We start from the raw sequence: 13,561 nt of genomic DNA on the forward strand, positions 1-13,561 counted from the left end.
GCCCCCGCCGCGCGCGCGTGCGCGAGGGAGCGCGCGCACCCGCCCACCCCTTGGGGCTGGAGGCCTCAGCGCGCCTGCGCGCCCTGCCCCGGGCGTCCTTCCCTACCGCCACGGGAGTCTCCTTGTCCGCCACTAAGGCCGGCCGGAATGAGCGGCCGGGAGGCGGCGCGTGCTGAGAGCAGGGCGAGGTGCGAGGCGCTGCCGCTGGGGTTCTCAGTTATTTCCCAGGGGGTTCGGAGGTCGGCACCTTCCAGCTATGGCCAGAATCGTTGCAACAACACAGTTTATGGAGTTGACCTGCTGCCTCTCATGTCTAGCGCCCTTGCTCCCCAAATATACTGCTGTGTTCTAACCACAGGGAATTTCACACCATTCTTCAGGATGCCTTCAGGCCTTTGCACACACGTTTCCCACCTGGAGTTCTCTCTTATCTCTCCACCTGATGAACTAACTACTTTTCCAACATCCAGTTCAAACTCTGGCCTTTCAGGTTCCATCCTTGTTCTTACTTAGCACTCGTACTTCACTGTCTCATTTAATTCAGCGACTGTTGATGAAACAATGCTTATTTGCAAAGCTTGGTTCTTGATGCAAGGCTCTGTACCAAGAGTTTAGGACGTGAATGTTTTTGCATTCAAAGAACTTTTAGTTTCGTACGTAGAACATGCAGACCAGAGAACAGGTATTTAAAATGCCATTTGATAAATGCTAGGCTGAGGGAAGTACAAGATGCTATAACAACCCAAACGTAGAAAAAGTACCCTTGAGCTGACCTCTGAAAATAGGGTAGATGCTGTTGCTCCAAGGCCTGTGTCCACAGACGCTGTAGATGCACAATAAGTGTTTGGGTGAATGTTGAATCTTCAGGGCAGCTGCCTTGCTCTTTGTTCCTGCCCACTTGAAGGCAGGCATTTATTGATGCCTGCAGTATGGAGGAAGGGTCTTATAGCAGCTGTTTCAGGGGACATGCAGGAAGCAGGTTGGTTGTGGCTGCTTCTCTCACCTCTAGATACACCTCCTTCTGTATACCCCAGAGAAATGCCTAGCCAACCCTGAACTTGACAACAGTCTCAGATAATGAATGTCAGCCTTCCATGATCCACCAACATCATGGCTTGATAAGTATATGTCGTCTTGCTGGTGAGGGGGGGCAGGAATAGCTTCTGTCTAACTGCGGTGTTAAAGAGGTGGACCTGCATATGGAGGGAAAGGAAGATTCTAGAAATAACGGGATCTGTTTCTCAAGCCCAACTGAGAACTTGCTGTATGCCCTACAGGGGCGGACACTGGGTGACAAAGATGACTAAGACACACTCCCTGCCCTTGAGGCAAAGATGAGGAAAGCAATGGGAAAATGAGAAACACAGCAGAAAATGACAAGTGCCATGAGAGAGGCCAGCTCTTGAGACTTCCGCAGTTCTGTTCATGGTCCCCCTGGTTCAGGTACACAGCCCAACACCTGGCAGTTATGTCCAACTTCTCTCTATCCCCTGTCAAAGTCCTCTCCGGCCTCCCCTTGAGGTTCTCACCCATAGCTTCTCACTGCTCCACAGCCCATTGCTCCTCCCAGCCACACTAGCCTCCTGCATCCATCTGTCCTCCAGCCCACCCTTGAGCAAACGCCTGCCCTGAAGTCCCAGGGATCCCCACATTTCCTCCCCATATTTGTCCACTGGGCCTACATTTCCCACCTCATCTCCCATTGGAGTGATATGGGGAAGGCTTTAGGGAAGGGGAGGCACTGAGGTTGGGTATTCATTCATTTGATGAATTTTTTTTATTTTTTCAAAAGATGACTGGTAAGGGGATCTTAACCCTTGGCTTGGTGTTGTCAGCACCACACTCAGCCAGGGAGCTAACCGGCCATCCCTAGATAGGATCTGAACCCGTGGCCTTGCTGTTATCAGCACCGCACTCTCCCGAGTGAACCAAAGGCCGGCCCTCATTTAATGAATATTTAATGAGCACCTACTGAATGCCAGGCTTTGTTCTAGGTGCCAGAGATATTCAGTGAACAAAACAAAATGGACCTTCATAGAGCTATGTAAAAGAAATAAATAACAAGCAAGATAGCCAAGTAAAGTAGTATCTCAAGTGGTGACGAATGCTCTGGAGAAAAATTAACTGGGGAAGGAGCGTATGGAGTGTGTGTGGGGACAGATATTGCAGTCTTAGGGTGGCCAGAGAGGGCTGCATTGAGAAGATAACATTTGAGGAAAGACCTTAAGGAGGTGAGGGAGTGAGCCATGTAAAATATGAGGGATAGGTGTTCCAGGTGGAGAGACCTAAAGTGAAAAGGCCCTGAGGCAGGAGCTTGACTGAGTGTCTTCAGATGGGCAAGGAGGCAAGTGTAGTTGGACCAGAGATAGCAAAGGGTGGAATTGTAGGAGGTGAGGTCAGAGAATTAATGCGAGGATGTGTGTGAACTGATGGGATGTTGTAGGCCACTGTAGCTTTTACTTTGAGTGAGAAGCAAAGCTATTGCCTTAAATGCAAGTTGCCCAAGGCAGAGATCTGGGCTGCCCCCTATCCTGTTAGCATGGGCTTTCCACATAGGAAATGTCAAGGTGTGATTTTTTTTTTTTAAAAAAAAGGAAAGGTGTCAACAGAGGGCATTTGTGTAGCCGGGAAAAAGTAGATGGTAAGTACCCATTTTTTTTTTTTTTGCAGCTGGCCAGTACAGGTATCGAACCCTGGACTGGTGTCCACTTTGATCACTCTCCTTAAGTTAATCACAGTTTCAAATTCTTTTACTTGTTCATTTGCTCTTTACCATCTGCTACTCCCTAAAATGTCAGCCCTATGTGAGTAGGTACCCTGTCGTCACGTTCACCATTGTATCCCTTCATGCCTTAGCACAGCCTTTGGCTCAGAGGATCTACTTAAAAAAAGTTATTGAGCGGGCCGAGCCCGTGGCTCACTCGGGAGAGTGCAGCGCTGGGAGCGCGGCAACGCTCCCGCCGCGGGTTCGGATCCTATATAGGAATGACCGGTGCACTCACTGGCTGAGTGCCGGTCATAAAAAAAAAAAAAAAGTTATTGAGCGAATGAACACTGTTCTTTCCCAAAGGCTCTCTTTCATGCCCACTATCAGCTGTTTTCTCCCTTTCTGCCCTGTGCACATTATCTTTAAATCATACCACTTTGTCAGAGCAATTTAGCTCTATTGCAACATGCACAGTTGCCCTCCCAAACAGCACACATATGAAGGTACTTCAGAAAGTCTGCAGCGGGCTGGCTGTTTAACTCACACAGTTATAGTATGGTGCTGATAACACAGGGATCAAATCCCCATGCTAGCCATCTGCCCAAAAAGAAAAGTCTGTGGAAAATAGAATTGAAAGATAATATGAATCTTTCCCATGAACTTTTTTTTTTGTGGCCGGATGACCCATGAGCTTTCGGAAGTACCCTTGTACACCCCAAGCCTAGCACACCTTTGATAAGCATGTCTCTTTTCAACCCTTTTCATAGCTCTCTGTTGCCTGAGTTCAAACTCATACCATAGCATTACAGGTCACTCAGGGCCCCAAGCGTGACCTGCATCACAGAGATAAGAAAATTGGGGAACAAATTCTCATTCAGCATTCCAGCTCAGCCATTTACTCGTCGGTTGCTTGTGTAGGTCACCTAAGCACTCTGAATCCCAGGGTGTTGTTTTGTTCTTTTTTTTCCCCCTGTGAAATGAGTTCCATAATTTTTTTCTTTTTTTTTTTTTTTTGGCGGCTGGTCACGACAGAGATTGAACCCTGGATCTTGGTATTATCAGCACCATGCTCTAACCAACTGAGCTAACCGGCCAGCCCAGAGTTCGATAATAATGGCTCTTTATTTCATGGGGATGTGGTGAGGATCTGGTGAGGTAGGGAGTGGATAAGCTTTACAAACTGTAAAGTGCCTTGCAGGCAGGAATACTCTTTTTGGCTTCCAGTGCCACTGCTCCTACCTGTACCCTTAGTTCCAGCTGAACAAAATCTGTTCCTTGTTCCCTAAACAGACTTTGCCAGTTTCCACCTCTGTGCTACTACCCACGCTGTATAGTATAACCCCTGAGGAACGCCCCTCCCTCTGCTAACCCACTCACTACCCCTCTTGAAATACCCATCTTTCAAGACTCAGCCTCCTCCACAATTGTTCCAAAGGCATGCAAACTCACCTTTACTCAGGCCCTGTAGTGGATTGAATTATGTCCCCCAAAATCTGAAGCTTGAATTGTGTCCCCAAGTTTTATGTATTAGAAACTTAGCCCCTACTGTGACTGTTAACAGAGTGGGAAATCCTATTATGGTAATTGAAAGGTGGAGCCTTGAAGAGGTGATTAGATTGTAGGACCATGCAGTGGTGAATGGATTAAAAATGGTGGCCAGGGGCGTGGTTCTGAGGGCTTTAAAAGAAGAGGAGAGTCTGTCTTTCTCTCTGCTCTCTCTGCTCTCTCTGCTTCTACCATCTTGCAATGTGAGACCCCTGGGTCACTGTCAACACCACAGGTGGACTTTGGACTTCCCAGCCTCAGAAACTATAAGCAATAAATTTCATTTTCTTTACAAATCACCTAGTTTCAGGTATTTTGTTATAAGCAACATAGACAGACTAATACAGGCCCCAGAGAGCATTTGGTTCACCTCTCTCAGCCCTTTCCTTTTATTTTACCTCCCAAAGAGCTCACTCGCTGGGGCTGCTTCAGTGGAGGACAGGGCCTGAAGAACCTGGTGATTCCCATAGGTCCAGCCTGGAACCCTGTGTGTTCGTCTCCCATACCAGTGCCTACGGAAACCTATTGGAAGGGGAGCCTCATGGAGTAAGATCATGAATATGCCGACGTCCCTCTCTTTCCCCCTTCTTGGATTGTGTTAAAAGCCCTGTTAAAAAGAATAGAGGACTAGAATCACTGCCTCCCTCTTTTCTCTGAAAGCTACTTTGGAAGGCCACAGAGGCCCAAGAAACAGTTTGAGGAGCAAAGAAAACCTGCAGGAGTTGTGAAGGACTGCCTGTGCCTTCTTTAAGCAGCAATAATGAACTCCCTGGAATTCATTGAGAGGTTCTATGGGTAAAAATAGAAATGGTTCAGGGAGGCCTCCGAAATATTCACAGGTGGTGACTACGAGGAAGTGAGAAACAGGAGTATAGCCAGTGAAGCCCAGGAAGCAGCAGACAGAGCCCAATGCTGCCCCCAACCGGGAGGACCACCCAGGAGTATGTTAAAATGCAGTCCTGGGCCCTGTCCTGGAGGTTTTGTCTCCGTAGTGGCTTAGGCAAGTGTATTTTATTTTATTTTAACTTCTCAATATACATTGTAGTTGATTTTCGTGACCCTTTACCTGTTCCTCTTTCCCTCCTGCCTCTCTCCTCTCCCACCCACTTCATATCTGTTCACTTGTCTTAACAAGTTCAAAGATTGTTGTGATTGTTGTGTCTTCTTCCCTCCCCCCAGTTTGTGTATTTATTTATTTACTTTTAGCTCCCACAAATAAATGAGAACATGTGGTATTTCTCTTTCTGTGCCTGACTTGTTTCACTTAATATAATTTTCTCTAAGTCCATCCATGTTGTTGCGAATGGTAGTATTTCATTCTTTTTTATAGCAGAGTAGAATTCCATTGTGTAGATATACCACAGTTTCCTTATCCACTCATCTGTTATTTTCATACTTTTATTTTAATATAAAACACATGCACACACTAGAAAACTAAAAGAGTACAAGGATGTTGTAATTGTTGAACTGGGTGATGGATATATGAGAGTTCATTATACTGTCCTCTCTACTTTTGTATATTCTGAAACTTTCCGTAATAAGACTTTTTTGAAGGTATACAGTGAAGTTCAAAGGTTTAAAAAAAAAAAAAAAAAGACAGTCCGTCCTTTATTCCCTCCCTGGTCCCACAGTCAACCCGTTCCCCACCAATGATCTCAACCTGGCTGCGCCTGGAGAGCTTACATGCCCCACACTGCCTTCTCTCTCAAGTTCTGATTTCAGGGTTTATAGCCTGGACATTGGGATTGGATTTTTAAGCTTTTTAGAGGGCAGTAATGTATAGCCAAGGTTGAGAGCCACTGGTCCATGCATTTACAAGCATACATCTTCCTTTGTCTTTCCACACAAATTGCAGCACACTCTATGCATTATTCTGTACCTAGATATTTTACATGTCATCTCATTGTATTTGTTTTCTGTTGCTACTGTGATGAATTACCACATATTTAGTGGCTTAAAACAGCACAAACATTTATCTTGTAGATCAGAAGTCTGACATGGATCTCACTGGGCTAAGATCAAGGTACCTGCTGCATGCATTCCTTCCTGAAGGCTCTAGGGGAGAATCTGTTTGCTTTCCTCTTCAAGCTTTTAGAGGATGCCACTTTCCTTGGTTCGGGGCCCCTTCGTCCATTCACAAAGCAGAGAAGCAATGTCAGGTTGTTTCATCTTCATGCTGTCATCTCTGGTTCTCTCTTCTGCCTTCTTCTTCCACTTTTAAGGAAGTTGTGTCCCTGTGACTACATTGGGCACTTCAGATAATCTAGATCAATCTCCCTCTTTTAAAGCCAGCTAATTAGCAACCTTAATTCCACCTGCCAACTTAATTCCCTTTGGCATGAAACCCAACAAATTTCCAGGTTTCAGAAATTAGGATGAGGACATCTTTGGGGAACCATTATTTTATTACCACATCATAGAGATTTGTCCATATTTCCAAGGGAAAATATATTTAATGTATTTTTAATCATGTCATTTTGATCATATTTAAAGTATTTTTTTTTTTTTTTTTTAAAGATGACCGGTAAGGGGATCTTAACCCTTGACTTGGTGTTGTCAGCACCACGCTCACCCAGTGAGCGAACTGGCCATCCCTATATGGGATCTGAACCCGTGGCCTTCGTGTTATCAGCACCACACTCTCCCGAGTGAGCCACAGGCCGGCCCTAAAGTATTTTTTAAAAGGGCCGAGCCCGTGGCGCACTTGGTAGAGTGCTGCGCTGGGAGCGCAGCGACGCTCCCGCCGCCAGTTCGGATCCTATATAGGACTGACCAGTCACGAAAAAACGACAAAAAATAAAAAAATAAAAATAAAAGATGATCTGAGGGCTGGCCAGTGGCTCACTTGGGAGAGTGTGGTGCTGATAACACCAAGGCCATGGGTTCGGATCCCGATATAGGGATGGCCAGTTAGCTCACTTGGGAGAGCATGGTGCTGACAACACCAAGTCAAGGGTTAAGATCCCCTTACCCAGTCATCTTTTTTTAAAAAAATTAAAAAATAAAAGATGATCTGATGTGCGGCCCAGTTTGGGAGCCAAACCTCTCTGAGTGAACCTGTTCTCTCTTCTTCTCCAGCCCCTGTTGCTGCTGCCAAACCCCTCTGCACAGGATTCTGTAATATCCTGTCCCTGGGTATTCTCATTTCATCACTTCTGAGTGTCAGGTACTGTACTGGGCATACGTCTGTGTCTCACTGATGGCAGGCAAGCACATTCCAGCCTGTGTCATGGGTACAGGCACAGCTGGGAGGCTGCATACCAGTGATTTGAGCACATGTACTAGGGTGGAGCCAGATTAGGAAAGTCCCTTAACCTCTGTTTCTCAGTTTCACCATCTGTAAAATGGAAATAGCAATAATATCTACCCAATAAGGTTGTGGTGAAGTTTAAATAGTCCAATGTGTATCTAGAACTTTGCCTATGGTATAACCAGTATTCACTACTATTACTATGGTTGTATTTCCTGATGCTAGATCAAGCCTCTTTTTGATGGAAAGAATACCACCCATGTATCTCTGCTTCCCAGTGGCAAGCACTAAAGACTGGGTGCAGAAACCATGCAAAAGGGGCTTTTGAATTAACATGTCATGAACCTACTAGGGGAGCACACTTAAATATACTCCACAAACTGAGTCTTTCAATAGCGATAGTCAAAAGTTGTCATTTTTATGTAGGTAGCTATGAGTTGTGGTCATCTGGTGTTTTTGACTACCCAGGAAATTCACTGAGTCATCTGCTCCTGGCTAGCAGAAAAGAGAACATAGAGAGGCACAGGAGGGTTTTTAGAGGCAGTCCTGGACTAAACAGATCACTTCTGCATGCATTCCATTGGCCAGAACTCATCACATGCCTTATACCTAGGAAAAAGAGAAGCGTGGATGTTGGGAAGCACTAGCAATCTCTGCCACAGCGGGCAGGTCCCTGGCAGTCCTGCCACTCTCAGCGAATGAATGTGGGGTTGGGGAAATTTGGGGTGCAGCATATCAAGAAGTTCACTTTTGCCCTGGGCTTTAGATCACAAAAGGCTTAGAAATGTGCAGGTCAGAGGCCACTTTGTTAGTGTGAAAGGACTCAAGGACCAGAGACCATCACAATCATTATCATCATAATCACCTTCAACATCATTAACCTCTCCATCATTTGGGGTTTGTTGTTTGTTGTTTTTACTGCCTCTGGGCTCCAAAAGCTTCTGCAACATACCTTGGCTATCTTGGCTGCATGGGGATAATTTGTGGGCATGCCTGTGTCCCTGACTAAACATCATTTTACAACCTGTAAACGCCAAGGCAGAGGACTCGGTACTCACTTAAGATCTGATAAATTGGCTGAATCTAAAAGACTTGATAGGTGAGAAGGGGGATGTCTTGTAAAAGTGATGATGCTGTCTAGGAAACAGCAGGTGCGGGTTGCTGAATCTTGCCACATCACAACAGCCCCTGGATGTTTTATCGTTGATTAGGAACAGTGTGTTATGTGTCACAGGACACCCCCCCACCCCTTACCCCTGCTGCTTCCATCAACTGCTTCCCCAGAGCCACTACGTGGGGAGACAATGACTCTGGATTCTAGGGATCCCATAAAGTCTTGGAGAGCCCAGTGGAGTGGGCAGGTCTGAGGGCTTTGGTGGACTTCAAATACCCTCACCCCTACTGCTCTGTGTGGGCATGAAGGCTTTTTTGTATCTGTTGCCGTTTCTTGCCTATGTGGAGAGTCCAAATCATCCAGCCATGATGAAGCTGAGCTGGTGTCTTGGAAGGTGCTCAGGGTGGCTGTGGCCTCCAAACCCCAGGCCTTCCAGATCTGGAACTCTGATAATCTCCTCTTTCAGTAACCTGGGAGAATCACACTCCAGTGTATAAACTCACAAGATGTGGTGGTCCCAGAAAGTAATGGTATGATTTCTATTGGCAACACAACTACATGGAGAATGGGTAAGTGGTCAAAGTGAGCTTGCACATTCACTGCTGGACAATAAGTATACGTGTTCATCGTGTTAATGAATATGAAGTAGTGCCTACGGGGTGCTCACTTGTGTGGTATAATAGGGAAAGAAAGAAGTACAAGACAGACTCCTAAGGCTAAAAGTCCCTGACCACAAGGAGTTTACCTTGTGGATGGCAAGGTCAGAGGCTGCATCAGGTAACATAGGAACAAGCTCAAGCTCTATGCTCAGACCCGGGTTTGAATTCCTGCTTGCCACTTAACCTCCACAAGCTTCAGTTTTGCAATATGGGGATGGTAACTGCTACCTCACAAGAGCTGCTATGAAGTGAAAGATATGTCATGGGAGGTTATTAGTAATGCTTTCAGTATGTTACTGATTTTATAAAAGAAGTGCATGTTCTTTGTAGAAAATGCAGACAACACAGAAACAAAATTTTATGTGCCTCTCACCATATTAGTCTCTGAAACATGACTTTACTGGAGTAATTGTAATTATGAAGACATGCCCACATGCAAGATGCTGTTGAGGACTTCAAGCTAGCACAGATCAGTAAACGAAGGAGGTGGTTTCCCTTTAATGCTCCTGAGGGGCTAGATGCAGGCAGTGGAAGACCCCAAGGTACCCAGGAATTAATCCAGAATGAGAATGGGGCTACAAGGAGGAAGAAGTACAGACTCCCTGAGACGCAACACAATACTGTTAGGATGACACTACCATCTCAATCTCTCCATGTATTGTGTGGTTTAAAAGACCGCAAGCCAAGTCTATTCTTGACCCTCATCTTAAAGCAGGCTCAGATTCTGGGAGTTTAAAGGATGTGCCCCAAACTACACAGCTGTTAAAGGCTGTGGTAACCCTAAATCAGGTGTTGGAAACAGCACTTCAGAAGGCAGCGTCTCCAGAATGGGCACTGCAAGTGGGTACTTGGGTTGTGGGGCCGGGGCAGATGGGGAAGTTCAAGGGAGGCAGCAGTTCTTTTTTTCAGTTGACATATGTTTGGTTGTGAGGAGACAGAAATTAATCACTGTCAGCTGCCCTCCAGACAATCGCAACATAGATAAATGATACAATGTGGCGCAGAAACGAGGTATGTTAAAACTTGTGAAGGCACCGAGGAGCCATTTTTTGTCTGAGGTAATGAGGGAAAGGCAGTTTCTAAAGAGGAGCTTTCTGTGATGGCCCATGTGACCAGGGACAAGAGCTGGGGAATTTCTTGGTGCCAAGCAGGGAATGGTATAGCCCCGCTGAGGGTTCCTGGATGGCTCATCTGCAGTTTCTCTCCCACAGGGCACAGCAAGAAAACACCTGCAGGAATACGAACACGCCCAGTGGCTTACTAAGAATATTAGAAATCAGGGCAGAATAGCATAGTACAGTGGCTCCCAAATTTTGGTGTGTAACAGAATCACCTGAAGCTAATAAAGAACAATGAGGTCCAGGTCTGTTGAAGTAAGATAGGTCCTGGGCCTTTGTATTTACACCCAGTTCCCCAGGTAATTATGATTCCTGCCACTGTTTGAGAACCATTAAGAATGTGAGCTCCACCCACTCTGTGGGCTTGAATTCCAGCTCAGCCATGCCCCTCCTAAGTGACCTGGGCAAATGCTGTGGCTTCCCCATTGGTAAGATGGAAATTATAATAGTACCTATCTCATACAACTGCTGGCAGGACTGAATGAGTCATTATCAGTAAAGCTCTGAGAACAGTGTCTAGCATATAAGTAGTCATGAATATTAGTCATTATTATCAAATCTGTTTCAGCCATGGCAGAAAGGTGCCATTAAAGAGAAAAAAAAAAAAAAGTAAAGGGAGGATTAGAGAGTAAAACAGGCCATTCAATAAGCTGTTTTAACTGAGATTTTTACAAAACCAAAAAAATCCTTCTTAATTAGCTAGCATACACTACCAGCAAGTGTTTGAGATGTTAAGTGTGAAAAAGCTGAGTTCACTTGCTGCAGTGACAGCATCTACAAAGAAAAGAAAAGGAAAAACTTCTACCACTTTAGTATCAAGAAAGGTAGTGTGTCAGCTCCTCACAGCTTCCTTCCTGTCAGATTGATCCTGGGATATGACAGAGGAATGATCAAGGTGTGAATTGTTTCCATACTGGTACCCGGGCTGCAGCTGCTCTGTGGAATACCTGGAAGAACTTAAAAGTGAGAATGGAGAACCAGTAGACTTCAATGAATCTGGTGATCAGGCCACAAGATACCGGTTAACAAATATTCCACGTCCAGAACTTTTAGAAGAAATCAGACACACCTCTACTCCCAGGCACTCACAATAAAATACTGTATTTAATTTCTGATGTGCTAAGGAGAGTTTAGTACAGTGAACTTGAAACTGCAGGGAAAAAACAAAGTGTGATTAACACAGAGGTTAACAGTACCACCCTCAGACCTGCCAAGAGGACTCCTGGAGAGACTGCTCCTGGTCCTCCTGCCATGTGCTTCCCTGAGGCACAAAGTTTTCAGGACCAAGGAAATGTAAACACCCAGTCTGTGTCCCCCAACTCCCTGAACCTACCACCACCAGACCACAGTCTTGGGATCCAAGATTCCAGAATTCCCTGACTAAACAGACTCAAGCCCACTTCCAGGGCTTGTATGAGTCTCTTCCCTGGGCTCACTCTCACCAAGGTAGTGCTGCCAAAGTGCATACCCCAAGGCCCAAGAGGTGGGTGGCCAATGGGTGGCAGGGTTTACCGGAATATGATGGCACTTGTGGAGGTGTGGGCTGGGGTGTCCCTTGCCATGTGGGAACCAGGAGTGGGAAGAGAATGGAAGCAGGCCTTGACCATGGGATGGCCTGCCTTGACACTACATTGTAGCATAGAACTTGAGCCTGAGAATTCTAAATTCAAACTTGGACTTCCAGGATGTTATATATATTTTTGGCAGCTGGCCAGCATGGGAATCCAAACCCTTGACCTTGGTATTGTTGGTACCACGCTCTCCCATGTGAGTCATTGGCCAGCCCCAGGATGTTATATTTATCAAGATAGGAAGACTGAACATATCTGAGTTCAACTTGATTTATAACTTTTAAATAGTAAGACATGGTATGTGAGTCTCCATTTGTATCCTTGCCCTGGCCTTACAAATGTTGGGAATGAGCCTCATAATTAAAGATACGTACTTTAGTAACAGACAGCCCTAAATTAAAAAACTTGGGATGCCACTTATTAGTATGTGCCTTGGGCAATTTATTTGGGACTCTCTAATAATACTGATGTTAAGGTTCTTTCAGTTGCAAGTAAGAATATCCCAACTCAAACTATGTAATCATAAGCAGGAATTTATTGGCTCTTAAGTCCAGTGGTGCAAACTTGAGGTACTGTCTGGATCCAGCAGCCAACAGTATCATTAGCACCTGGTCTCTACATCTTTTGGCTTTGCTTTCCTATGTTGGCTTTTATTCTCAGACAGGACTACACATAGCGACCAGCTTACATCCTACTTGCTAAGCAATCTCAGGAGAAAAATTGCAGACATTTTCACCTTTCTAAAGTTCCAGCAAAGACCTTATTGGTTATATCCCATGTAAATCGTATGGACTAAGAGTCTGAGAAGAGGTAGTTCACCAAATAAAAACTGAGATGTGCTCCTTGTTCTACTCTTTTCTATTCTCACTACTACATTGACTAGTCTTAAAAAAAAAACAAACAAAAGAAACCAAGATGTGGTTACCGAGAAAACGGCTGAGACAAAACCAAACCAAGGTGGTTTTGAACTGTTTAGCACACAGGGTTAGCCACTGTTAATGTGATCAAGACAATGGGGATGGACTCAAATCGGGCCTGCATCCTGAATAGAAAGCAAGTGAAGACTATACTCATTTTCCTATACTGAACTGCCCCGAATTCTATAATCAGAGTTCGATGCCTGAAGAAAAGAAATGGAGTTATGTCAGAAGACATTCACAGGTTTATGTGGATGAATCATGCTTCCAGCTGCTGCAGCTTTCTGCAGGGACAATCTCTGCTCCTTCAGTGGGCCTGGGCCTCAAGAGGTATGAGCTGAAACCAAGCCACGCTCACCAGAAAACCCCTATTTCTGAAATTTTTGTAGAAGAGTACAAAATTATTAAGTTTCTAGATATGGGTGGGTTTGGATCCCCAGACTGGGCAGCTGCCAAAAAAAAAAAAAAAAGGCTATATATCAGTTTAAATATTTCCCCAACTTTTTATTTTGAAAAATTCCAAGCCCACAGAAGTTGAAATAATATTAAAATATTAATGCTTCCCCCACACAAGGATTTTCAATTAGAAAAAATTGGTGACCCCTTCTGTTTATATTCGGACATTTTCTCCATGGTTATAAGAGAAGCAGCTTCATCTTCAGTAAGAGGAGCTTTCTGTC

The sequence above is a fragment of the Cynocephalus volans genome, chromosome 3 (genome assembly GCF_027409185.1).
Source record: "Cynocephalus volans isolate mCynVol1 chromosome 3, mCynVol1.pri, whole genome shotgun sequence".
In the NCBI taxonomy this organism is placed as follows: Eukaryota; Metazoa; Chordata; class Mammalia; order Dermoptera; family Cynocephalidae; genus Cynocephalus; species Cynocephalus volans.